This window comes from Crocuta crocuta, unplaced genomic scaffold (genome assembly GCF_008692635.1).
Source record: "Crocuta crocuta isolate KB4526 unplaced genomic scaffold, BGI_CrCroc_1.0 scaffold81, whole genome shotgun sequence".
Lineage (NCBI taxonomy): Eukaryota > Metazoa > Chordata > Mammalia > Carnivora > Hyaenidae > Crocuta > Crocuta crocuta.
Window position 1 is genome coordinate 2679944 of NW_027527808.1, and position 27520 is coordinate 2707463.

The window sequence follows — 27520 nt, forward strand, 5'->3', positions numbered from 1 at the left end:
TTTGTACTAAGGTTTACAAGTTTGAATTACAGAATGTTAGGGTTTTTTGGTTTGTATGTTTTTATATGAAGTACATAAATGACTCAAACTACCTCCTAGTAACACTTGGAGAGCTGCTTTAATTAATAGATAGCAGTGATCTGTAATCAGTATTTCGTCTAAATCTTTTACTTTTGGGATTCTCTAGGTTTTAGAAAACATTAAAATATTTCCCCTCTAATTTACACGTGTGCATAATTTTGGAAGTGGATTGAAAAGCAAAGGCAAACTACTTCACCCTATATTGACTGCATTTTAGGAGACTAATGAATTACAAGTAAATATGTTTCAGGTCTTTGAAACTTTATAGAGAAAACATACTTCCCTATTTTATTTTTTTTATAGGGATTTGTGGTTGTGGTGTACATAATAGAACAAAGGAGATCACAGAATGACCAGATACAGACTCTACTAAAGAAAGGAAAGTTTTGTTTGGAGAAGGGTGCCGTGTAACATGTAAACGCCTAGTGTCTTAAAACTGTAAAAGCCATCATATGGCAGAATAATTACATATGTTCTGTATGGTTCCAACAGGCTAAGATTGGGACCATTTGACTCCAGATTAAAAAGCAGCTTTTAATAATTATCCAAAGATGAAATGTAATTGCTTCAGAAAGAAACCAGATGTCCTATTGCTGGAGATGTTCTAGAGAAGGTGAAAGATTACCTGATAAGCCTTTTGGCTAAGGTGATATTGACCAAACAGTTCTATCCAAAGATGTTTTTTTGTTTTGCTTTGTTTTTTGCTTAAACATTTTTGGGCCATTGTAGTTAACTAGTTTTTTGATTAGCAAGAACACTGATAGAATTATGCATAAGTATCTCATGACACCAAAAAGGACGCAGTGGAAATTAAGAACAATTGGTTCAGCTTTATGGAAAAAATTGTTATTTGAGCTTTTTTTCTTTTTCACTTTGTACATCATCACAGACCAATGTTTGGAAGGTAGTGTAGGAAATTAAATTACTGGGTCTTTGGTTAGATGAGAAAATTAAAGGTCCTTCAGATCTTAGTCTGTGTTGTTACTTTTTCTCAATTTTGAACTAAAGGAGGTAATAAAAGATGGACCACAAGAAATCTATTCAGTTAAAGTGAATTAGACAATAGGCGGTATTACTACATGGTGCCTTTACATGCTATTGATACTATCTGAGTGCCAGCCAGATATTTTTTTTCCAACACAACCAAAGTTTGACAGTAATTACTAATCTTCCAGGCATAACTAGGTATGTTTTAGAATATTACTGAACATATGCAGAAGACAATCTTCCTTCGTAGCACATGTCTGAACAGTCACTCAGAAAAAGAAAATGACACAAAGTATTTCAGGATACTTGTAGAATTTTTTTTAAGTTTATTTAAGACAGAAACACCGTGAGCTGGAAAGAGGCAGAGGGAGAGAGAGAATCCCAAGCAGGCTTTGCGTGGTCAGTGTGCAAAGCCCAACACGAGGCTCAAACCCACAAACTGAGATCATGAACTGCAATCAAGAGTCGGACAGGACATTTAACCTACTGAGCCACCCAGGTACCCCAATTGTAGAATTTTTTAGGTTGAAAGAAATTTTAATGTTTATTTTTGAGAGAGAGCATAGGGACTGGGGAGGGGCAAAGAGGGGGACAGAGGATCTGAAGCAGGTTCTGTGCTTGCAGCAGCAGTTCTAACTCAGAACTGGGAGATGATAACCTGAGCCAAAGTTGGGCACTCAGCTGACTGGGCCACCCAGGCAACCCTAGGCTGAAAGAAATTTTGAGAAAGTAATAATTGATTCCCAGGGAAGTTACTACAATGACTTTGCAGTCAATTTTGGGATCCAGGATTTCTGAACTTCCATTTCAGTATTTTACTAAGATTTAGGAAAACTGAAATTAGAGACTACAAAGTATTTAAATGCAATCCCTGCCATGTAGTCTGAGCTCAAAATCATTTACTAAGTGATTATTAAAAGACTGTCAGCAACTTTTTTAGGAATTTGCTTGCTACTATATAATGGCATATAGTTAACGAGCTAATTTTGTTTACAAGTAGTTTGTGTTGCCGAGCACGGGGATCCCTTGGTTGGGACTCTTTCCCACAATACCTCCATAGGTGACCAGTATCTGAAGACCTAACCAAACCCAACCTCTAGCAAATCTCATGATAGAAATCTCAGTGCAAGTAGCCTTTTGATTTTTTTTCTTAACCTACACCATCCATATAACTTGAAGTACTTAGTGACAAGAATAAAAGCCATTTGCTGTAAAATGATCGTTTTAAAGTGACTGGCCTAGTCCCCACTAACATCGTGAAGTGTCTAATATTCCGTGTATATAAGGAAGTGAAAACCTACAGTAACCTCTATTGGAGTTGATGCTTTCATGTAGAGTGCAACAATGCATCAATAAAGATCATTTAGATCTGATGCTTTTGTTGATGATGATTTCTATATTTGTAAAGAGGCATGTTGTGTAGGCATTTATGTTTTACCATATAAAAGACAAATTGTGTTCATATGGAAGATGATTAGTACTTTTGTCACCCTCACCCTCTCCCCTGTTCTTGACTCATCCACTTGGATTTTGGTAAGATCTAGATTCCTAAACTGGGATGTTGGCATTTTAATAGACACATGGGTAATTCTCCGAAGTAGACTTTACCACACTGATTTTTCAAGTAACTGCCACCTAAAGCATTAAATCAATTAACTCATTACAAAGAATCACAATTCTAGGAACAGAATCCATGTCCAAGAGTGCTAGCCCAGGGAACTGTCCTCACCGTGGCAAGGGAGATTTGAACAACAGCTTTATATGTGTTGGTGTGGATTTTCTCTTACTTGGTAGTCTTAAATTTGCCTCCTTTTAGGATTTTGTCATTTTGTAGGTCTAAACATGTTTATTAGAATCCTACATTAGGTTTCAGGCAGGTAGTTTCATTCTTTCTAAACTTTTGCCTTTACTTGGGCCTTCTGAAGGTAGCTGACTTACTGGCATCCCAGTCTGTTTTCTGGCCCTTTTTTAATACTGGTGACTTACACCATACTCAAAAATGTGAGCTCCCATTTTAGCCTATGGATTCTTTTCTTTGGTTATATAGATATATATTGAATACCCATTTGGGTGAAAATGGTTACCTGTGATGGATAAGATCACACTATATTCAGTTCTCAACTGTACTACAAGCCATTTGCAATGGGAAAAGATTCATTAAGCAAGGAGGGTACAAAAAAAAAAACCCATCCCTTCATATCAGTGGCTTTAAAAAATAGGAATGATTGGGAGTTGTGGATGGGTAGGATAACTAAAAACTTTAAGATTAAGGTAAGAAAATGCATACATGGTACTTTGTATTGTCTCCTTTCAATATAAGGAGGAAGAAAACTTTTACCTTGAAAATGTATCTTAAAAGTTACTGAGGAGAAAAGATGTTTCCATATAATTTTTGAATGGACTTTAATATTTTTGTCTTCATGGGCAAACAAATGTTTTTATCAGCTATTTAGATTTTTCTGGGAAAGGAATGATTAGTCTCTAGGTATCTCCTAGTTATGTAGGACAAGAATTTTACTGGACAAGTCTGTAGGATCAGAGAAGCTCTTATTCAGAAGGTCATTTATGTACTCAGGGAAACGGAGACCTTAACAGAGTCTACCTCCTATTTGGGGAGAGGAGGGGATGATGAAGTGACTTTGACCCAGAGGAGTTCTCCCTTCCAGTAAAGCAGTTCAGTACAGTTGCACACACTTAAGGTTAATGTTCAGTCCACTTAGTTTTGGCGTAGGGAAAGATGACCACCTTTCTCAAAGGATAAAATTGCAAGCTTCCGTAGTTCCCTCCACTCCAAGTTATTCTTAAGGAATGTATCCTTATTCAATTTTTATGCTCCTTGTTTTTAGCGTAGTATATATAAGCCTCACTAAAATGAATCTCAATATCAAATATCGAAATTCCAGTCTTATGTCGCATATGTGTGCCTATGTGTATTTTACACTGTTTTTTTGGGTCAGGATTCTAAATTGTACGAGTCAGCAAGCTTTTCCTGTATATAGCCAGATAGTAAGTATTGTTGGCCTTGTGGGCCATAAGGTATTCGTTCCAACTAGTCAACTTTGCTCTTGTATCATGAAAGCAGCCATAGACCACATGTAAATGAATTGTGTGGCTGTGTTCTGATAAAGCTTTACTTAACAAAATTGGGCTGCAGTTTGCTGACCTCTGATCTATAAATTCTCCACATCTATCTTCCCTCTCTTTGTCCTTGCAATACACACACTGAAGAATGATGTGCCTTCCTAATAGCAATGAATTATTTTCTCTCCAGAACTGCAGACCTTGAGTAGCAAAAAGATTTAACGCTCTGGTGGCACCATTTTAGCTGAGGATGAAAACCTTACCATCTTAGCTCTGATTAGACAGTAAGACCTTAATAGGAACTTAAATACTCTATCCCATTACACAGATGTCTTCCCCCAACCCCATTCCCTAGTTCCTAAATAAGAAAAACTACATTCAACTCAGAAGTACATTCAGAGCTTTAAGAGAGGAGACTTCACTGGCTGATAAAAATCTATACTTTTAAATCTAGGCCCTTTCATTGCCACTTTATCCCATGTTAAGAGGTTATTTTTACATCAAGCCTCAACCTTATTAATCAAGTACTATGACATTGATTTTCCACAGCCTTTAGAATGTAAACTAATTTGGGAGTCTTTCATTAACACCTGCATTCATAAAAGATGTCAGTAAATTAGACTTGTCAGTCATCTTGGATATAGGTTGAAAATGCTAAGCTTGTGAGTAAATAAGCCAAAGTATCTGACCTGAAAAATACTTTCCATCAAGCCCCTGAGGAAATATTCCCAAGACTAAAGACTCACACTGAATCAGAAGACTAAAGACTATCAAACTGAGCCGGAAATCTGTCATTTCAAACCTACTAATTCCCCACTGGAAGCCCTACGGAGGCCCCTGTGGTCTTGTGTTTTTTTTCAGTTTCTTGCAATAGTAGGCTCTTACTAAATGCATGTCAAATGAACTAAGTACTGAATACAATTCTTCATAGTCAAAATTTCTAATTAAAACGCAGTTTCAACATTGATCTAATTAGTTCCAAGAGTTTTTTCTTATTAAGGCTAAAATTAATCAGAACAGAGGTCTGATTCTAATGAATTTAGGAGAAGTTCTGTTCCTCTTCTAATAAGATACTGCTGCTTCAGGGGGCGCCTGGGTGGCTCAGTCTGTTGAGCGTCTGACTTCAGCTCTGGTCATGATCTCATGGTTTGTGGGCTTGAGCCCCGCGTGGGGCTCTGCTGACAGCTCACAGCCCGGAGCCTGCTTAGGATTCTGTTTCCCTCTCTCTCTGCCCCTCCCCCACTCGTGTTCTGTCTCTTAAAATAAACATTAAAAAAAAAATACTGTCCCTTTAGGAGAATGAAATATGTTCAAAAAGGACACATGAAGGAACTCTGAGAAGAACACAGCCACTTAAGAATTCAGCAGGGGTTGCACTACTCCACCGACTGCAATCTGGATTGCAACTTGAATATTTGAACAAAACTATTTGCATAAAGGCCACTAATGACTAGTTGCCAAATCTTCACCTCTGCAGCAATTGCTTCTGTTAATGCCTAATTTCCTTCATACAGCTCTCCTCTAACTTGACCCCATTAAGTATTGGTATTCCCTTAATTCAATGCTGGGCACTGTCCCTGTATTCTTTCCCTTGGGGTTCTTATTCAGTCCCAGATGATCACAATGACAAGCCTTAGTGACTCTCCTCACTTACCTCTCTTTTCAGTTTACAAATAATTTGTTTAAATGACACCATGCATCATTGTTGGAAACAAAGGATTTTCAATCACGATCCTAATTTGGGTCTCAGTTCTTTCATTTCTCTTGAATGACATCAAGAGTCTTTAGACTGACATTTTACTATATGGGGTCTCACCATGAGCTGATACTACACAGCAATGTCACCTTTAGAAAAACTATAATCTTGGTCTCTCCAGAGACATTTAATGCATCCAACCACATGAACACTGTTTGATGAGGTGGTGTCTAGGTGACTCATGTCAACATGTATAAACCTCTGTTAACTAGACAGGTCAACAGAACCTGAACTGAAGGAACCTTGTTTACACAGCAACCTTGTTTACCCAGCCTCTGCCTGATTTCATTCCATAAATGTTCATCTCCAACTCATCACCTCATATTGCAGCTCCTATTAGCTTGAGATGCTTTTCCATTCTCAGAACTGAGTCAGATTGAAATCCATTTATTCTATCTCTTAATGCCACACAAACGCTCATCCTTCCATGTAACAGTCTATGTAACAGTGGAAACTGGGGAGGGGGAGGAGGGGGGCAGGGAGTCTACTATATTTGAAGTCTGCTTAGGAACTTAAGATTTTTCCATTGCTAGAAAACCATACTGTATGGTTTCATTCCTGTATAACATCAGAAACCCATGTTCACCCTTTTCCTCTTCAACGTCTTACCTCTTAAGTCTAAGAATTAAGTATTTTATATAAAAAACCGATGCCCAAAAAGATTTTGAAGAAAAGCATCCAGAAATATTTCTTAGAGAGTAGAACATTAATTTCCTGGCATTGGTGTAAAACACTTAACATAAGATTAAACTTAACTTCTCCCAAGATAAGATTAAGTTTGCAGCTTGATATAAAAATTTAAATGTTGCTTAATCCTAGGCACTCAAGATTTTCACAATTAACTGATTTTAGTGCAGTATAATTTTAACATGTATAAATTTAATGATTCAACTCCCTTAGGAAAAATTTATTACAAGGAAGATGAGAGTTATTTCCTTTAACTGCATTTTAAATCATATTCTTAAGTGAGAAATATTTCATTTTTATTAAATTCTTATAAAACTTCGGGTCCCGCAGGCCCAAACTATTCCTCTCTAAACTATGGCTGCTTTTACTATTATACTTATTTTGAAACAGATAGAATATAGTCCTAGTGCATTTATGTCACTAACATGGAAAAATGGAAATACTGTCCTTATTAGGTAGCCATTAAGTCTTAAAAATTACCAAATGATCCTTAGTGTAACATATTTTCTCAATGTTTGAACTTTAAAAATATGAATCAGGAAATTCCATTTAAATAGTTACCAAAAACACATTTTTGTCAATTTTATCATATGCTGTTTGAGAGTTATCAAGGACAGTTAGCATCCTGTCCTTCATCTTTGTCTAAAACCCAAGAATAGAAGATATCTGAGAATCCTAGGGCATTTTGCCTGTGTAGGTGATGAACATCACTGCCATTTTTCAGCCATTTATGGATATGAGAGAAAAAGGGGATGTTTTTACTCTTCTAAGCATATATCACTCACTGACATGCCAATTTGTTAAAACTTTTGTTTAATGCAAGCAGTTTCTCTATAGTATTGTGTCTAGACAATAATACTGAGGTCTCTAGACCTCAGAATGGCCATTTTTGGGAAATTAGGCATAAACGATGCAGATGTAATGTTTTCTGCAAGCAGAAAATAAATTTGCACTAGCTTGTTTGCCACTGTAAAAGTGTTTTCAGCATATAAAGGAATTGACTTGAAAACTCTGATTTGAGGATTTTCCCAATATATCATACCGTCAATTAATATCCTGCTTTTTAATAAAATCTTTTTTCTTATATTCTCACCATTATTAACATTCATTGTTGGGGATGATTAACGAGACAACTGCATTTTGTATATCCTTTTTTTGTTTGTTTGTTTGTTTTTGAGAGAGAGAGGGAGAGAGACAGGATCCGAAGCAGATTCTGCATTGACAGCACAGAGCCTGATGTAGGGCTCAGACTTCCAAACCATGAGATCATGACCTGAGCTGAAGTCGGACGCTTAACCAACTGTGTCACCCCTAAATATTGTATATCTTAAAAAATAGACTTAGTTTTATTTTTTAGCCACAGGCACACACAGAAGCCAAACTTAAGCATGACAGTCAAGTAAAGTCTTCAGCAATTGAAACTGAAGATCAATGTACTGTATAATTGAGTTCCATTGTAATAATTTAAGTATGTTTAGAGTATTTTCATTGTGAGATTAGTAATCAGAATATGGTATATATTTAAGCTCTTTAATGTTTTAGTTTCAGAGTTGCAAGCTTTCCATGAGTTATAAAAAGTAAAGCTATAACTCATTTACGTGGCTCTCTCATTCATGGACATTGGAGAAGATTTCCATAAGCCTCACGAGGCACCCTACATTGGAAAGAGGATTCTTCAACAAAAAGTTTTCATGATTTGTACTTGTGATTTAGAAAGTTTTCAGAATAAACTATGGAGTGTCGTATGAATTTTACATGTTTGAACAGGTAAATTTGATGAGTAATTAAAGAATGTTTTCCTTTAATGTGTTCATTTGGTATATGGGATCATTAGTATTATTCAGATCATATATATTTCTTTAGCTCTATTAGAGATCCTTTTTTTTCTTAGTAAACTGATCAAAATTACTATATATGCCGTTGTATTCTGTAATGACTAATTAGCAGAAACTCTTCAAACATGCCAAGGCATTTCTATTTTAAAATCCATCCTTAAAGAGAAAATATACTTTATAGGATAGTTGCTAGTAACAATATTCATTTTTTAATAAATAATCCAGTAAAATATTTATAATGGGAATTTTTAAAGTGAATGCATTGTTAAACATTTTATTTTCCCTTTTTGCATTCATGCTTGACAGGCATCCATACATATTTACCTTCATCTCTTTGAGTTCCCTACTTTAGCTCCTTGTTTACTTTCATCTGCTCTTTGGCTAATTCTTTCAATGATATCCAGCTTTGTTTTAGATATAAATACAAAGCTAAGGATCCACCTCATCCCCTAGCTAACCTGAAGGGATTTTTAATCCTGTTTTACTTGTCAAAAATAATGTCAATTAAAACTTTTTTATTGTGATGGTAACCATCTAAATTTATTGCCTGATTCCCAGTACCTAACTTCCAGGAACAGTTTCTTCATAGTGCATTTCTCTGTACCATAAATTTGACCATTTTGCCCTGACTATGACCTTTCTTATTTAAGCCTAACTCGCTAACAAATGCAGAGCAAACCTCAAAAGAGGAGCATTGTTTTCACTGCTAAATAACCTTCTTCAGGGATTTTTCAAACTGTGCTCTTGGATTGTAGGGGTTCTTTGAAGATGCCTTTCTGGGTGTGGGGTTAGCTGGTGCAGAGTAGGTGGGGCCCTAGGCCTTCAGCCAAACCTCTACAACAGCTTCACTTTTGTCTTATTCCTTATGCTTTCATGGCCTAGTGTTTTTAAAAAAATTTTTTAACTGCCAACTTAAAGTATTCATGAATGATCACAGTAATAGTAGCTTTTATTTATAGAGGGCTTATATGCCAGACCCCACTTTAAATATTTTCTAACTTTAATCCATTGATCCTTTAAAAATTTGTAGGATTAAGCATTTTTATTATCACTATTTTAAAATGAGGAAACTGAGGCTTAAGGAAATTAGCTAGCCCAAGGGGTCATGGCTACTAGGTGATAGACTTTGGACTCAAATCGTGGTGTGCTGATTAATGCCTCAGTTTAAGTCAGGAACAGTAAATATAAGGTCAGTGTACTGCCACCCCACTCTCCCACATTTGAGGGAGACACAGCCAATGGCTAAAACTATGTCTCATGGATCACCATCGCAGCCTTGGAGTCCTCCATGAGGCGGTATGGGCAGTCACTCCTGACGCTTTGGTGTTGGCGTATTCAAGATAAGGCCTATTCCCCCACTTTAAGGTGAGATCTCTGTGACCTCACACTTGTGATTAGGAAGTCTCCCCCAAGTCTAAAAGTGTTGCCAATTGCAGTTTGAATACTGGTAGTCGAAAAACACCAAATTATCTTTGATCCAGATGTAATTTTTTATGATGAGGCTATTCTATGAACAAATCCCTACCTATATCATCCTCATTCTCACCAGCTTCTAAAAGAGGATTTTTGTTTCTGTATTTATATATTTGTAATTTGTGTAACTGTATAAGCTGATACTTATAAACACTATACAAGCCTCATAATTAGAACAGTTGGGATTTTTAAGCTTCCTTTTGAGTGCCTACTAGAACAAAGACTTAACGTAATTAATATTCTGAGACTTAATGTTTTAGATGTGAGCTAGAGGTGGAGGGAGAGGGTGGAGAATTTATGCTTGCGGTAGGTCTGCCAGTTTCCATATTGTAGAGAATTTAGTGGTTTGAATGACCTTCACTATTTCCACTACCAGCAAGCCCTGCCCAGGAATGTCATAGCCACAGGACTAGGTGAATGCCCAAACATTTAAAAAAGGAGTACACACACACACACACACACACACACACACACACCCTAGCTGATTTTTCACTTGCTCTAGCCAGGAGGTAACCAGTAGTTCCTGTGCTGTGCCCATTATTACCAAGGAAAGCTGGGAGCAATTAAAGTTGTTCCTGTTACGTGCAAGACTTTTTAAATGACTCATAGTAGTTGCCGTGTTCAAGACAGGGTCAAAAATGCCCAAGTCTATATTTAGGAACTTTCTGAAATTCCCTGTCGGCCTCAACCAATTTTTTCAATACAGTATGTATGAAGAGTTAGTAGCAAATAATTGATTACTTTCAATACATGAAGAAATCTTAAGTCACTTTTTTCTTGTTGTAAACAGGTATTGAAATCCAGATGTTCTTAAATGGATGGAAATTCCTTTTGTGAAATTATGTAACATTCATTCAGCAAACACTAACGTATATTGGAATGGTCTTCATATGACCATTATCATGGAACCCATTAAACCCTTGTTCATAAAAATGTTTGAATATATGTCTTAAATGTTCTCTATATGAATAAAAATTTTCTTTCTAAGAGCTATTTCTTATTTCTTATCTCTTTCCAATTGTTTGTAAAATTAGAAATTGCTGACCAGTGCTAAGGGGAATGACTCATACTGACTGGGTCCAATGTCACTTAGTGCTATCTAGTGAATTTCTTTGAAGATGGTTGAAAGAACCACCTTCTACTGGTGAAGGTGTTGCAAAGTTCTATGGTTGCAGTGTATGGTGAACTGCACATGCCTCTTTCCTCCAGGTTTTTGCTTCTGTCAAATGAGAAATTAGAATAGCCAGTTATAAGGTGTCCTACTAGTAGCTGATCAGGATCTCCTGAAAAAGTCAGGCAAAGCCAGTGATTCGATGACATAAAGGAACACTAATTAGGATTGGTAGCACTCATGAAGTAGAGATAGAAATGCCAACTAAAGAACTACGTGATGCTAACATAAGAGTCTAGGAATGTAAAAAGAAAGAGTATAAATTAAGATGAGATAATATCAAGATTATATTAAATGGTGTTTGGTAGCACTTAAGGTTTGGTGAGAAAGGTTTGGTTATGTGTGTTTCAAAAGCTTGCTCCCCTTGATAGTTCTAAGTCACTCCGTTAAATCATCTAAGCCTAAACATTAAAAGTTTTGGTATTTATGTTTTAAGTAAATAACCAAGCCACTGCAGCTTTCTGATGCTACCACATACTAAGTGCATGAAAAATACTCCACACAAATAAAAAAGTCCTTTGACTGTTAATTTACAAACATGTATATCAATGGCAAATATCATGCTATAAATTGAATATAGTTCTTTTTTTCCCTTAATGATTCAGTAGAATGATTATGATCTAGGTTTAATATAAATGCTAAAAGTTCTTTATTACTTTAACAACTGAAATTAAAATACCGTAAGATCAGAGTAGTCCCATGTGGTGGACTAAGAGAAGACCATCACTTTTTTGGAAACAAAAATCTACAGAAATAAGAGTTACAGATAAAGTTCTTCCTTAAAAACCTATAGTTAGAAAAAAAATTTTTTTTTTTTACAAATAGTTTATTGTCAAGTTAGTTTCCAGTGCTCATCCCCACAAGTGCCCTCCTCCATACCCATCCCCCCTCCCCCGCACATCCATCAGTCCTCAGTTTTTGTCAGCATTCAAGAGTCTCTCATGGTTTGCCTCTCTCCCTTTCCCCCACCATTTCCCCCTTTCTTCTCCCCCTTGTTCCTCCATCAAGTTCCTCCTAATCCTCCTATACGTGCAAACATATGGTATTTGTCCTTCTCTGCCTGACTTATTAGTTAGAAAATTTTTTAAAGCTTTCAATAAAATGTCAGGTCCATGATTTATTGTAAAACTGTCATCAGGATAGTGCTACGATAATGGCACTTGCCATCAAAATACCATTTACATGGCAAATAAACATACAAAAATAATTCAACTAGTTTTCAAATATAAACTAAAACATTCTGGAAAATGGGTGCCGTTATTTTTAAACTGTGATGATCTAAATTATATGAGGTTAATTCAAATTATCGGGACTCCTAGCTAGAAGAGGTTCTCTGGAAAGCAATCTGGTAATAATTTTGGTTTCAAGAGTTACTAAAAAATGTTTATGCCCCCCAAATGCACTTCTAGAAAACTGTCCCACAGTAGAGATGATTTTTATACAAGGATGTTTTTCAAAGTGTTATTTATAAGAAAGAAAATAGGGGCGCCTGGTTGGCTCAGTCAGTAGCGCATGCAGTTCTTGATCTTGATCCCAATACTGGATTTAGAAATTACTGAGAAATAAAATCTTAAAAAAAGAAAAAGAATATTTCTAGTGATGTGGGAATAAATAAACTATGGTAGGTTCTCATTATATTAGATAGCGATTAATAATATTTTCAAAGAACGTTTGATAATTTAGTGCATTATCTTGTCTAAATATTAAGATAAAAATACAAAACCTAAATACATACACAAAAATGTTAACTTTTAGGATAATTTATTATTTATTATCCCTTACTGTATTTTCCAAATTTTCTTCAATGAACATTTATTTTAGTCAGAACATTAAATGAGGGGAGCCTGGGTGGCTCAGTCAGTTAAGCATCCAACTCTTGGTTTGGGCTCAGGTCATGATCTCACAGTTTGTGGGATGGAGCCCTGTGTGGGGCTCTACCTTGACAGCAGGAAGTCTGCTTGGGATTCTCTCCCTCTCTCTCTGACCCTCTCCACCCTCAAAAATAAATAAACATTTAAAAAGAAAGAAAGAAAATCACATGATATATATAAAGTAAAGCATTTCTTATTATATTAGGAAACCTCACTTCCATTTCACAGTTTATGGAAATTGTGCTATTTGATAAGTTGGTTGCTTTACTGCATTTTCCAAACAGACATCATAGTGTTTTTTTCCCCTAATTATAAGGATAATGGTGCTGCTTGTTAGTTTAAAACAAACAGGAAAATACAGAAAAGCATGAATAAATTTTAAAAAGATATGAAAAATTACCTGTAATTTCACCACCCAGAAACAGCCATTGTTAGCATTTATGGTATATTCCCCCAAATACTGTTTATGCATATATGTCTATTTCCAGGGCTGGTTTTCAGGGAAGTACAGTGATAAATAAGACTATCAGTTATTTACAGCTGTTCTGGTGGTTTGGTGTCCATGCCAACTGGTGGCAAAATACTTTGATTATCACCCTTTCACAATCTATCAATTGGTCGATCAAACAACTGATCTACTTTTATATTTTAAACAATGTGATCATATTATATGCTCTGTTCTAAGCTGTACTTTTCCTTCATTTAACCACGTGGTAACATCTTTTTACGTTAATTAATAACATGGGTCTACTTCATCATTTTAAAAACTGCACTATATTTGATTGTGTGTTAGAAAGACCTTCTCCAGTTCAAAATTATTAAAATAGCCATCTGTATTTCTATCCAGCTAAGCTTATCTCAAGCCCAGTAGTCAGCAAACATTTTCTATAAGAGGGTCAGGCAGTAAATATTTTTGGCTTTGTGGGCCATATGGTCTCTATCAGAACTGGTCAATTCTGCCACTGCTCTGGGAATACAGACATAGACACTACTTAAGCAAATGGGTATGGCTGTGTTCCTTTAAGATTTTACTTAGGCACACCAAAATTTGATTTCATGTAATTTTCACTTGGCATGAAAAAATTTTTTCGATCATTTAAAAACGTAAAACCATTTTCCCTCTTCTTAGCTTGCCAGTCATTCAAAAAAAGGAGGCAGGTCAGATTTGGGCTGGAGCTCGCTGACTCCTTCTCTACCTGAACGCTTCCCTTCAAACATTTCATCTTCTGCCACAAAAGTAGATCAGTGTCACATGTAAGTTTCCTTCCTTTAGGAAGAACCTTACTGAAAATGTTCTTTTAATGATACAGAGAATCCCTAAAGAATGTCACACATTTCCAATCCAAATCCTAAAACCGTAAAATTCAGAGGTAGGGTGAACATCTTCATTTCTAGTCTAGAATCACAATGAGTTCACTTTTCCAGAAACTGAACAGGTTCATGGAATGCACTAGTAGATTTTATAAATTCCATCTTTCTTTACTTGTAAATTTTCCCCATTGCTTTTATACTTTTACTGAGACAAAATTGACTTGATATTGAAGACAAAGACCTTACCTTAGTGTTGTCCTGTGGAAACCACCTTCTCAAGCTTCAGGATACATGCTTCTTTTTTATAATTTGTCCTCCTTAAGTGCTGCTGTTTTTTTCTTAAATGACTGCCACAAAGAAATATTGAGCATTATGGTGATGACCACGTATTCAGAAATGTTTTGCTTGCCAAGTACTCTCTCAAAGGCCTAATATACATTATGTCATTTAATCATCATTTAAACCTTGTAGGTATTTAGATCCATTTCACAGACTGAAAACCTGTGGGTCATAAAGGTAATAAACTGCCAGCTAGCAAGTGTAGGGTTGTTATTTAAACCTAGATTTGGGAGCCTCTCAGAGGCTGTGGGTGCTCTTGAGCAGTACTAGCCTGCATCCTTGTAATTTACTCGCCACCCCAATTAAGTATAATTCTTGGTATTCAATAAAAACTTTGTTAGAAGTTATTTTGATGCAATTACAAAGGCCTGTTTCTGCAAGATCCATATCCCACCCAAAACAGATTACAAATTGGCCAGCACAGTCAGAGGCATACAATGAATTAAGCCCAACAAATTAATTACACTTTTTTAAAAACCCCACGGGGTGCCAGGGTGGCTCACTCAGTTTGGCTCAGTTCATGATCTCACAGTTCAGTTTGAACCCCACGTTGGGCTCTGTGCTGACAGCTCAGAGCCTGGAGCCTGCTTTGGGTTTTGTCTCCCTCTCTCTCTGCCCCTCCCCTGCCTGTACTCTGTCTCTCTCTTTCTCAAAAATAAACATTAAAAAAAAATTTTAAAAACCCACAGTAGATAGAGGTATGTTGCTGTGATACAATGCATACAGTAAAAAACCTTTTTGGGGCGCCTGGCTGGCTCAGTTAAGTGTCCGACTTCAGCTGAGGTCATGATCTCACAATTTGTGGCTTCAAGCCCTACACGGGGCTCTGCACTGACAGCTCAGAGCCTGGAGCCTGCTTCAGATTCTGTGTCTCCCTCTCTTTATATCCCCTTCCCCTGCTTGAGCTCTATCTCTCTGCTCTCTCCCTCAATAAATAAACATTTTTAAAAAAACCTTTTTAACAATGATTTATCTATTATCTTACCTTTTTGCTATATAGATTTTTAATGTAAATGTATAGGCCAGCTTTTTTACATGTTTACATTTTTATTCTCTTTATGGCTTCTGCCTTTGGTGTCTTGTACCAAAAGCCCTTCCCCAATTTAAAATGATTAAAATAGCCATGTATTTTGCTTTCAATATCTTTCTTAAAAATAAGTAAATCCCCAAACTGTTAGGAAGACTGCTTGGTGATTTATTTAGACAAATTCCATGTCAGAGGATCCAAGTATAGTATACTTTCGCCTTGGTTTCAGTCCAACAAGTTAAATAACGATTTTACTATCACATTCTCTTCTCCATTACAAGGCTTGATATCTGAATTTATCATGTCCAAATTTAACTTTCCTTTTCAACAGATTCAGTTACCTTTGAAACTGCTTCATGTTTATGAATTGCAGCAGAACCCAGAAACTGTGGAAAAGACAGTTCCTAGAGACTAATCTCATATTACTCGAAGTAATTATTGCACATCTTAAATGATTTCTTAGTCTCTTATTAATTTCCCATGAGAGATAAAATGTAATTCAGAAAGTGCCTGTTGTATAGCTTATGTGTGTACTTGTGACACTCTGTGAAGAAGCTAGCTAAAATGTCAATCTCCCTAAAGCCCCAGTAAGTTCTTTATCTGTGTTTATAATTGAGATTTACAGTCCCCCAAATGAGATCTATGGGTTTGCAGGTAGGAGGTGGCCATAATAAATTTTTTTTTTGTTTTATTTTGTTTTGTTTTGTTTTCTGATTCCACAGACATGCTCTAGTTCCACAGTCCTCCTCTTCTGCTCAAGGTGAAACCAAAAGTTTTCTGTATTTATGATTTAGAAGACTGAATTAATGCTTTGAATACAAGCACTGTGATTAAAGCTCCGAATATAATCCAAATTACCATTTGGAGGAAATGTATTTATTGAGTGAGCATATATAGAAAACTGCCCTGAAAGGATCTCAAATGAAGCCAGTCAAGACCTAAGAAAACTTAAAATTTCAAATGTTATGTTTCATATCTTGATCTTAGTGATAGTTATATGGGTGTTTTCACTTTGTAAACATTCCTCAGGCTCTACACCTAAAATATGTGTACTCTTCTGTATGTATTACACTTCAATTAAAAAAACATTACTTGAAACAAAAGTCTCACCACAGCTCTGCTTCTTTCTGCAACGCATCATGGTGACTCCGGTATTTGGTTCCCCAGAATATTCCTTCTTATTCCTCCCACTCAGGACTTGGCCCATCAGTGTCCTTCCTTGGTCCCCTCTCTGCGTGTTATGAGGGAGAGAGGAGAGCAGAAATCTAGGGAGGTGTTAGTGTGTTAACCCCTGTATATAACTTAGAAATATAGTCCATGTGAGTATAATCAGAACATCTGGTCTGTTTGCGCTCATGGGCTTCATCCTGCCTCTAACTCAGAACAAAGCTAGATTGTTTTTAAAGTTTGGTGATAGGGTTTATGTATTACGGTATTTCTCTAGATTTTTTTTGGCAATTTATAAATTTGACAATCTAGAGAACCAGGAATTTATTCCTCATTATCTCAATCCCTCCTCTTATCAGCTCTCATGATGACAAGGAAAGCTGAATTCTTTTATATCCTAAGTTATTATGCTTCTTTTCTTGGTAAAACGTCAGGATCTTTAACCTGAGAATAAATATTTTTTAAACCTGAATTTTTACTGCTCCACTATCAAGCACTCAAGTAACTAAATACTACTAGCTATATGTCATCTGTGTTTGTAGAATCACTTGGCAAAGGCAGAATGAAATTACACAACTAGTCTGAGCCAATTCATAGCTTCTCCAACCCAGCCTTTAACTTGTTCCTGAAGATTTCCTTCCTAACCTTTTAACCCTATTCTTAATGTATTGATAGTCAGCCTGGGAATGATTTGTGAAAGGAGCCCACTGGTCAGAACCGTTTGACTGTGTTGCTACCTGTAGGCCTGGAAATGGGTTCTATGGTGTTCTTTTGTGCTTTTCGATCCTCTTAAAGGTCTCGTACCACATTTTGCCCAATCTCAAACAACACATTATTTGATATTCAGTTCTGATTGCTTTAGCCAGAGGGAAGAAAAAAGAGAGTAAGGAAAAGAATAGACAGTACTATATGTTTCTAGTTTTATCTCAGTTACACTTAATATTCTTTTTTATAAACATCTTGTCTGATCTTAGAACAACTGTTCATAAATTTCTTAAGCCTCACTCATATTTACCTTGTTGTGAAACCTTGAAGAAACACAAGAATGGAATATTTCATTAGTGTATTGTGTATTTGCTACTTCCTAGGAAAAATACATTTCATCATCTCTATTAATAAATGTTGTATTTAAATGTTTATACATTGAAATACCTGTACAAGTACGTAAAAATGTATTCAAAATTTGAAGTTACTCAAAATGTTAAGAATTATATTGATTCATATATATGTCTCTAAATTAAACATTAAACATTTGTTTCTATAACTAAGTGTATAAGAATGACTTCATTCCTTTCTGGCTTTTCTATTTATATATCTTTCTAATACCTGCACATCTAACTCTCCATGGATCGGGTCCAAAGTAATTCTATGTACCTATAAATGCATTTTCCCCCAAATCATTAAGAATGCAGCCCATAAAGGGGCTCTTGGGTGGCTTAGTCAGTTGAGCATCCGACTTCAGCTCAAGTCATGATCTCACGATTTGTGGGTTCAAGCCCCACTTCAGGGTTGCTACTGTCAGCCCAGAGCCCACTCTGGAACCTCTGTTCCCCCCTCCACCCTTCTCCCTCTCATGCTCTCTCAAAAATAAATAACAAAAAAAAATTAAAAAAATAAAAAAGAATGCATGCCATAAATAATTTCAAAAAGCATCAGAAATTATTCAGTACACATAAACCTTAAAACTTTTAAACATGAAAAGGCGATCATAAAAAAATCAAAAGACCAAAGAATTGCAAATTTATGGCAGATAACATTTACTGGCTGCATGACTGGTTCAGTTGGGAGGGCATGTGACTCTTGATCTTGAGGTTGTGAGTTCAAGCCCTAAACTGGGTGTAGAAATCACTTAAGAACAAAATACTTTTAAAAATTGCTGAACTTTTAGAAAATAGGAAAATACAAATACACTAACTGAAAAATGGGTATGGGTCCTAAAGTAGCAATTCACAAAAGAAGACATAGAAATGGCCAATAAATGTGTACAAATATCACACTTCATTAGTAATTACAGCATTGCCACAGAACACAACAATGGGATGCATATGGTTACATAAAATCAACAAAAATCAAAAGATTGGAATTAACTATCCCCTGATATCTAGGATGCTGGGAAATGAGCACTTTCATTTGCTATCAATGTGAATAAAATGCTGGAAACTGTGAAGAAGGCAATTTGATCGTACGCTTGAATTCATACTTTTAACCAAGGGATGCAATTTCTAGGAATCTCTTCTAACTAATAATAAATCAATTCAAGGATGTATATACAGATACTGATCTCAGTATTGTACACAATTGTGAAAAACAAAAAATAAATTCACCTCAGTGTCCATCAATCACAAATAAGGGAAACTGAGACTAAGTATTTAAGAAATTTCCCAAATCAGCAAGTAAAATGCAAGGCTGAATTCGAACCCAGCTTTGGTTTGCCTTTGTGTGCCTTGAGTACCCCTCCTTAAGCTCCTTTATAAAGCTGGTGGTTTTTCTGGAAATTTCTTGAGGTGCCTCTCAGATTCTGAGTTTGTTTCTCTTTTGTTTTGTTTTGTTTTGTTTTGTTTTCTGAGCTCAGTATTTTTCTAAGCTCAGTGTTTTTCAACCCCTCCTGTGGCCAAGCCTCAGCATTCTGGGGTCCAAATAAGATTTGGGGGGTTGGTGGGAGAAGTAATGCTGCTACATAACAAACCTTTGACCCCCTCCATCCAGCTGGATTTCATTCTACACTGTGCCAGCATGAGCCAAAGAGACAGCCTCCGCCTCCATGGACCATTCAGAGGCCGAGACCAGGGTTGGGTGATTGGCACAAAAAAAAAACCTTAACTCAATACTCCATTATCATGCTAGCGTATCTCATAAACACTATCTGCATTTAGATACAGATTATCACCTCCAGGAAACTATGCCCCTTGCCTGACCCTCTTTTCTGTTTTATTAACAACAAAACAGTATTTTCTCCCTAAAAAATGGTACTTGTAAAATCTTCTCCTCTATGTCTTTGCCAAACATTCTAACATGGAAGAATAATGGTGGAGGCATTTCTCTCACAGCAGATTTATAAAGCACAGGCAGAAACTGTGATCTCTAAATTGGATTTCGGGGTTCCCTGACAATGGGCATCAGAGGCTACAGCTAAACCAACCCAACCTCTCCCACGCCCTGGTTCAAATGCCAACAAAATTTCATTACCCTAAACTAGTGATTTTCAAAGAATGCATCATCCCTGAAATTTGTTAGATATGTGAATTTAGGGGCCCCGCCCGGAATCCTCTGGGTCCTCTGGGAGACACAGGGTGTGGGAAGGTGCAGGAGGAGGGGGGGGCGCCTCAAAGTCAGGGTTGTAACAGAATCTGAGGGATTCTGATGAGCTCGAGTCAGAACCGCTGCACAAAGTTGGCAGTATATATTCTTTCATATCGCCACTCACACATAGTATCTGCCCCATAAGTTGACCTGTTGAGAAAGTTTCTTTTTGAAGTTCTATTCTACTGAGCCCCAACCAAGAGTCGAGCAGAATCCCAGGTGGTGGGAGGACGTGCAAGAAGGCAAGTGAGATTGTTAACCTACTGTTACCCTTAGGTGGTGGCAAGAGTAACAGTACGGAATTTAGTTAGTAATTAAAGTACTGCAAGACTGCACTTCATGCATGATTAATTACCAAGAGAATGATGTGGAGGAAGAGGAAGAGAAATTCTGTGGGTAAACAGGATTGTGGAATCCTTTACCCCAGTCTCAGGCTTGCTGGGATCCGTTTTCAAAAATTAGAGAAGTTTATTCAGTGTTTATGCACCACTTCGTTTCCGGCTCGTCATGGTATTGACACGTAGCTGATATCTGCAGACTTTGGTAACTTCTCAGTGCATATTGACTATATTTCCACAGAGTATGTATATTTGTGGACAGACTGCTTGCAATACTGGAGCCAAAAACCATGAAGGAGGCACCCTGATATGGCTTTCCATGTGATTGAGAAAAGTGAGAATCATAATCTATACTTTGCAAACCCCCCCTCCCGCCCCTCGCAGTGCTGCTCTTCTTGGACTCAGATGCCTCTGGTTTTTAGACCTGAATCTCTGTAGATGCACTGAGTAAGGAGGGGCACTCTGGTTCTGAATAAAACCGATGGCTCTGGAGAAAGAAAGGGAAGTAGGTAGAGGGAATCTGGTCCTAGAGGAAGGGAGGTGATGAGGCTCCAGGCAAAAGGATGGATATTTGGCCTGGAAACTAACTAACTTCCCAGCTTGCTTCTCCTCTTATTTTCTACCAGGCCCTCTTCCTGTTTACCTTGGTGTTTCCAGTGATGTGTATGTGTGTGTATATGCACACACAGACCAATGAACTATTAAATACTGTAATATACAAGTGTCTGCTATAGTGCCTGGTGCATGAAAGGCCCTTATTATTATTATTATTATTGTTAGTCATTTATTATTAAAGCATTTTTTCTTTCCTCTTTCCTCTTTTCTTTTCTGCTACTTAGTATCTGCCTGGAAAACTCTCATTTCAAAGTCCTGGGTGGGGCGCCTGGGTGGCTCAGTTGGTTGAGTGTCCGACTTTGGCTCAGGTCATGATCTCACGGTTTGTGAATCTGAGAGGCCTGTGTCTGGCTCTGTGCTGACAGCTTGGAGCCTGGAGCCTGTTTCAGATTCTGGGTCTCCCTCTCTCTCCGTCCCTTCCCCACTTGCCCTCTGTCTCTCTGTCAAAAATAAATAAACATCAAAAAAATTAAAAAAAAAAAAAGAAATAGTACTGCTTTTCTCTGGGAAGCCTTTTCTACCCTTCCATCCCTCACACTAACTAGACAACATCGATCACACCCTTCTTCCATGTGGACATGTACATTATATTACATTATGTTGTGCTCTGTTATGTTATTACATTACGATATTTAGTGTGTCTGCACTCCCCTCTCATTGTGAGCTCTTTACATGACAGGGCCTAGGTTTTATACATGCTCGTATCTTCAGAGGAAGCACAAAACATGGAACTTACTGGATGTGTGTTAAATGAATATTGAATAAATTGAGTCACTAAGAAAAAAGGGAAAGTCTAAAAGCTACATGCATTAGTGTGAGAATACTATCCATCAACATAATGTCTGACCACCTGTTTTCATGTTCCCAGGTTTCCAAAAGCTGCTTCTTTTCTTAATTATCTTTCATAGGTTTCTCTCTTTCTTACTTCGTCGGATGTTTAGCCGGTTTCCCGCTCCACCACATCCTGAGCTGCAGTTTTTCCAGTGTTGTTGGCCTGGTCACATCTCCCATGGAGACCACTTTTTCTTTGGTTGGAGATCTAAGACATTGTTAGTTAACATTTACTGAAGCCTTATTTTCTTTTTTTTACTTTTTCTCTAAAAGTTACTTTTTAAAAAATTTTTAAACATATCTCATAGTTTATTTACAGAGAGGGAGGGTGAGAGAATCCCAAGCAGGCACCACACTGTCAGCATGGAACCCCATGGGGGGCTCGAACTCACAAATCGTGAGATCATGACCCAAGCCAAAATCTAGAGTTGGATGCTCAACCGACTGAGCCACCCAGTGTTTTAAATGAAGTATAGCTAACATATAATATTATATTTTAGGTTTCAGGTGTACAACAAAGTGATCTGACAATTACATGTAATACAAAATGCTCACCATAAAAACTGTTGTTACCATTTGTCACCATACAACGTTACTACAGTATTACTGACTATATTCCCCATGTTTTACTTTTCATCCCGGTGGCTTTTATTTTATAAGTTTGTACCTCTTAATCCTCTTCTATTTCACCCATCTCCAACCCCTTCTCTCCTCTGGCAACCACCAGTCTGTTTCTTTTCAACTGGGTTTTTGTTTTGTTTTGTTTTGTTTTGTTTTTTGGGGTTTTTTTAGATTCCACATATAAGTGAAATAATATGGTATCTGTTTTTCTCTAACTTATTTCATTTAGCATAATACTCTCTAGATCCATCATGTTGTTATGAATGGTAAGATTTCATTCTTTTTTTTACATTTTTAAATGTTTATTCATATTTGAGAGACAGAGAGAGCCAGAGTACAAGCAGGGGAGGGGAAGAGAGAGAGGGAGACACAGAACCCGAAGCAGGCTCCAGGCTCTGAGCTGTCAGCACAGAATCTGACCCTGGCTCAAACCCACGAACCATGAAATCATGACCTGAGCTGAAGTTGGACACTTAACTGACTCTACCGCCCAGGCACCTCTAGATTTCACTGTGTGTTATGGCTGAGTAGTGTTTCATTGTGCATCTACACCACATCCTTATCCTTCATCTACTGATGGACACTTGGGCTGCTTCCATGTCTTGGCTACTGCAAATAATGCTGCAGTGCACGTAGGGGTGCATATATCTTTTCAAGTTAGTGTTTTCACTTTCTTTGAATAAATATCCAGAAATGGAAGAGCTGGATCATATGGTGGTTCTATTTTTAATTTTCTGAGGAACTTCCAGACTATTTTCCATAGTGGCTGCACTCATTTACATTCCCATTATTCATTTATTTGACAAATATGTATTGAGTACCTACAATATGCCAAACACTGTTCTGGATAGTTACAAAATAGAAGAGTCAAAAATTTGTGCTATGTGTCTGGCTCTAGACTGGATGTTTTCTGCATATATCAACTTATCAAGTCACATGTTGTCACACTTTCCAAGTGTCATGGTGCACTTTAACCTAGAGAACTGGGAGAAGTTTCTAATTTATATTAACCTCTTTTAATCTATTCTGAGTGGCCCAAGAGACCATGAAATTATCACTAACTGTGCCTCATCCCTGTACATACTATGGAATTTACCAAGTTCCTTTTCTGGCTCATAGCTCTTCATTATTTACCATTGAGTAGGCACTCATGAAAAGTATATCTTATGGCCAACAGACACATGAAACGATGCTCAGCATCCCTCCTCATCAGGGAAATACAAATTAAAACCACANTTTCAACAGGAAAAAAAAAAAAAGATAAGTATATCTTAGCCCATGGGCCACATCCAGCTTTGAGTTTTTACTAGGTAAGGTGACTAATATTATTTTGCACCCAGGCAGCAGCTTGTATAAGACCATGAAAGCTTCTGTGTGCCCAGGTTCTTACAACTACTATAACTTATAACTTATACTACTACTATTTTTTGGATGGCAACCACATGGCATATAACTTTGAAATACCTGACTTGATTTGTAATCCCTTGTTGAATCTAGGGACTACCGCAGAGTAATGAAGACATAATTTATCTAATTTTCCTACTTAAATAGTATTTTAAGCAACACACATAATGAGGGGCACTTGTGTGGTTCAGTTGGTTAAGCGTCTGACTCCTGATTTCAGCTCAGGTCATGATCCCAGAGTCATGAGACAGAACCCCATGTCGGGCTCCGTGCTGGATGTGGAGCCTGCTGAAGACTCTCCCTCTCCCTCTACTGCTCAAGCTCTCTCTCTCTCTCTCTCACAAGAAAGGAAAGGAAAGGAAAGGAAAGGAAAGGAGAGGAGAGGAGAGGAGAGGAGAGGAAAGGAAAGGAAAGGAAAGGAAAAGGGAAAGGGAAAGGGAAAGGGAAAGAAAAAGAAGAAGAAAAAGAAAAAGAAAAAGGAAAAAAGGAAAGGAAAAGAGGAGAGGAGAGGAGAGGAGGAGAGGAGAGGAGAGACAACACAACATAACACACATGATGAAACATTGGTTTACTATGGTGGAAAAGGCAACATAAAATTTACCATTTTAATCATTCTTAAGCATTTAGTTCAGTAGTGTTAAATATACTCATATTGTTGTGAAACAGATCTCCAGAACTTTCTCATCTTATAAATCTGAAATTTTGTGCCTCTTAAACAACTCCCCTTTCCCCCCTCCCTGAAGTATATATATAGGGCTTTCACATACAAAGTTTATAGCATTCGATCTCTTTCTTGTATAGGTCTCTAAAAGCACAAATAGAAAACAGTAAAGGCAAAAAAAAAAAAACAAAAAAAGAAAAACAAACCTGCCCTTTCCCTGTCATTTCATCCATCTGTAAAAACCAGTGGCTGTTAGAGAGCTCCGAATGGCTTCAGGCCTTTACAGATAACTCAGGGCCTGGTGGTGCCAGGGAGTTGGAACACCTTTTGCTTGTTTGTGTGATTTGGGAGAACTTCTAGATACAGGTTCGAGGAGATAAAATGGCCTCAGAGCTGTGGGTTCCCAGTGCTGGCATTCTTTCCCCTCACATCTCAGACAATAATCACATGGTCTATATCAAATAATTCCGATGAAGCAATCTCCCCACACCTGAAGTCAATGTCCCTTCATTGTCTTCCCTTTACGATTACAATAGGTTTTGAGAAAACAGCAAAAAGCTGCTCTCTTATGTACCTGAAAGAAAAGCGTTGGGAGCTACCAGTCTGGTCTGGTTCCGTGTCTGACTGCTTCAGGTTTTCTTTCTTTCCTCCTAAATGCAATCTGGATGTAGGAGATCTTAAAAGAAAATGTTTTTAATAAACAGAACATGTGACAACTGTGCCTTCCACCTCAGTACAGTTTGCTCATTCATGCGTTCGACACTCAGCAGCCTAGAGAACAGCTCGATGTGCCACGGAGCCTGGAAGCTGAGAGGCCTCCGAGGGGGACGCATTTGTTTGTTTTGCTCCGTCTCTTGTCTTCTCAAGATCTCTGATGTCACCCTTCCTCCTATTCTTTGTCATGTGATGCAGGTAGAGCTAACCCAGCCCTGTCTCTGTGGGCAAGCATGCCATCCCGACCTGCTTTCCCAACATCGCATTCCATGTGATGATGGAAGCCTGCGCATGACCCCTTATCTCTGTCTTGGGCTCTAAGAATTGCCTCCTGTCAGACACCGGTGTCCAGGGCAACTACGGAGTAACATGGTCAGAGAGAGTCCAAGTGAACAGGCCATGCTGAAGGTCACCGGCTCAATCTGATTGCAAGGATAGCAAAGAAATAAGATATATTAAATGAAAGGAAAATGAGATTTCATTAAGAAACTGCTAATGAATTAAAATGTAAAGGCAGACCTGATCCTGAGAACATTTTTAGAGAATTGAGAATCAAGTAAAAATATTCCTAAGCTATATTAAATGGCATATAAGTATATGAAAGACATTGAAACTATTTTTTTGACAAAGAAAAAAGTAGTCCATCCAATCTTCACTCTGAGCCCTGTAGAGTCTGTGTTTTGTGACACTGGTACATTAATATATTCTATACAGATAGTCGATTTATCTGTCTCCTATTTCAAGAAGTTTTTCTGGACATTTTGAAGTGAACTGTGCCTTTGAGTTGAAGATTAACTTGTTTAGAAGACTTTGTGCTGCCAAAAATACCGAAAGATAACAAAAAATAATAAAGAAATAAGCAGCTCAAACTTTGCTGATCTTTATGATAATCTAATTTCTCTCATGGCTGTCCACCTTTTGAAGTTCCATTAACTCTATCTTGCACGGACTACTAAGGCAGTAGCTTTCCGTTCTTTTGATCCTTAAACTCATAAAAAATATTTTAAATTGAAATCTACAACAGGCATTACATGCATATATACAACTGAGAAAAGGTATTGTGAAATATTTCTTTCCTTCGCCACCTGCAATTCACTGATATTTTATTTACTATTCCATTCCATCTTACTCTGTTCTTCTATTAGTTCTATCTATTATTTCCTCTATTTGTTCTATGCTATTCTATTTAATTTTAAAATGTCAACTGTGACTCACAAAATTGATTTCACAACTTACTAATTGATCTTAACAAGTAGTTTGAAAGATATTGCTCTGGTTTAGAGTACAGCAAAGAATGAGAACTAGAAATGTCTTATCAATGTACCAGCTCCAAAAATGTTGCCGATCCACTTGAGATTCACTTTCCGCACTTCTTTTTCATTCGTTCACTTACTCCTTCATTTCATTTATTAGTGGAAGACCTATGAAGCCTCTGCCATGAGTTAGGCACTTGGCCATTTATTGTGAACATGGTGGTGGGCAGGGTAGACCCCACAGCTTACAGGAGTAACCAATTCTAAGAGAGCTTGAGTCAGAAGAGACCTAGACCCCAAAGGAGGGGCAATGGTGGAGTGAGGAAGGAGGTGGAATGTGTTCTTACATCATGGCACTAAGGGGGTCATTTATTCAAGAGTTTCCTGGTAGTAACAATGAATGCAGTTTTCAGAAAGGACGATATTGTACTTGGTTATGCTAATATGGTGATGAACAAGTATGGATGGTCTCTTCACTGCTGTTAGTCTGATAGTGTAGGGGTGGGCAATACGTAAATTACTGTAATATAATATAATAATGCAATAGACCAACGTAACAATTTTTAGTTGCATGGAATTAACAGATAGTTAAGAACAGAGAAAATGAAGACTGCAAGCCTGGGAGGAAATGACAAGGGGTGAGAGCAAACAATGGAAAAGAAGCCTGGTTGCTGGGAGATCTTTTCCAGGATAGGAAGAGACTTGACTATTTTTATAGGCTGAAGGAAAGGCACTTGCGCAAAGGCCAAGACTGGGCATGATTAATTGATGTAGTTAAGGTGTCGGTGGATTTGGGGGCTGGCGTATCAAGTACAGAGGTTGAGGGATTCACCTGGGAAAGATTATCTAGCACAGTGACCACTTTAGGGATAAGATAAACAAGTGATAGCCAAGGCCTGCAATACTGTTAAATTTTCTGTGAAGAGCAAAAATATTATTTGATATGGTGGAAATTTTGTCACTGGCTACCTTTTCTTATTATCTTGAATGATATAAA

At 37.3% G+C, this 27520-nt stretch overlaps 1 long non-coding RNA gene across 1 annotated transcript; it reads right to left on the bottom strand.

The window, feature by feature from the left end:
* Window positions 1–14228: 14228 nt before the first annotated feature.
* Window positions 14229–25196, bottom strand: LOC144240305 (uncharacterized). The gene is made up of 3 exons (XR_013337674.1): window positions 25131–25196; window positions 21965–22078; window positions 14229–14600 (listed from the first exon to the last, which is right to left on the bottom strand). It is a non-coding gene; the product is annotated as an uncharacterized LOC144240305 (long non-coding RNA).
* Between the last annotated feature and the right edge of the window lie 2324 nt (window positions 25197–27520).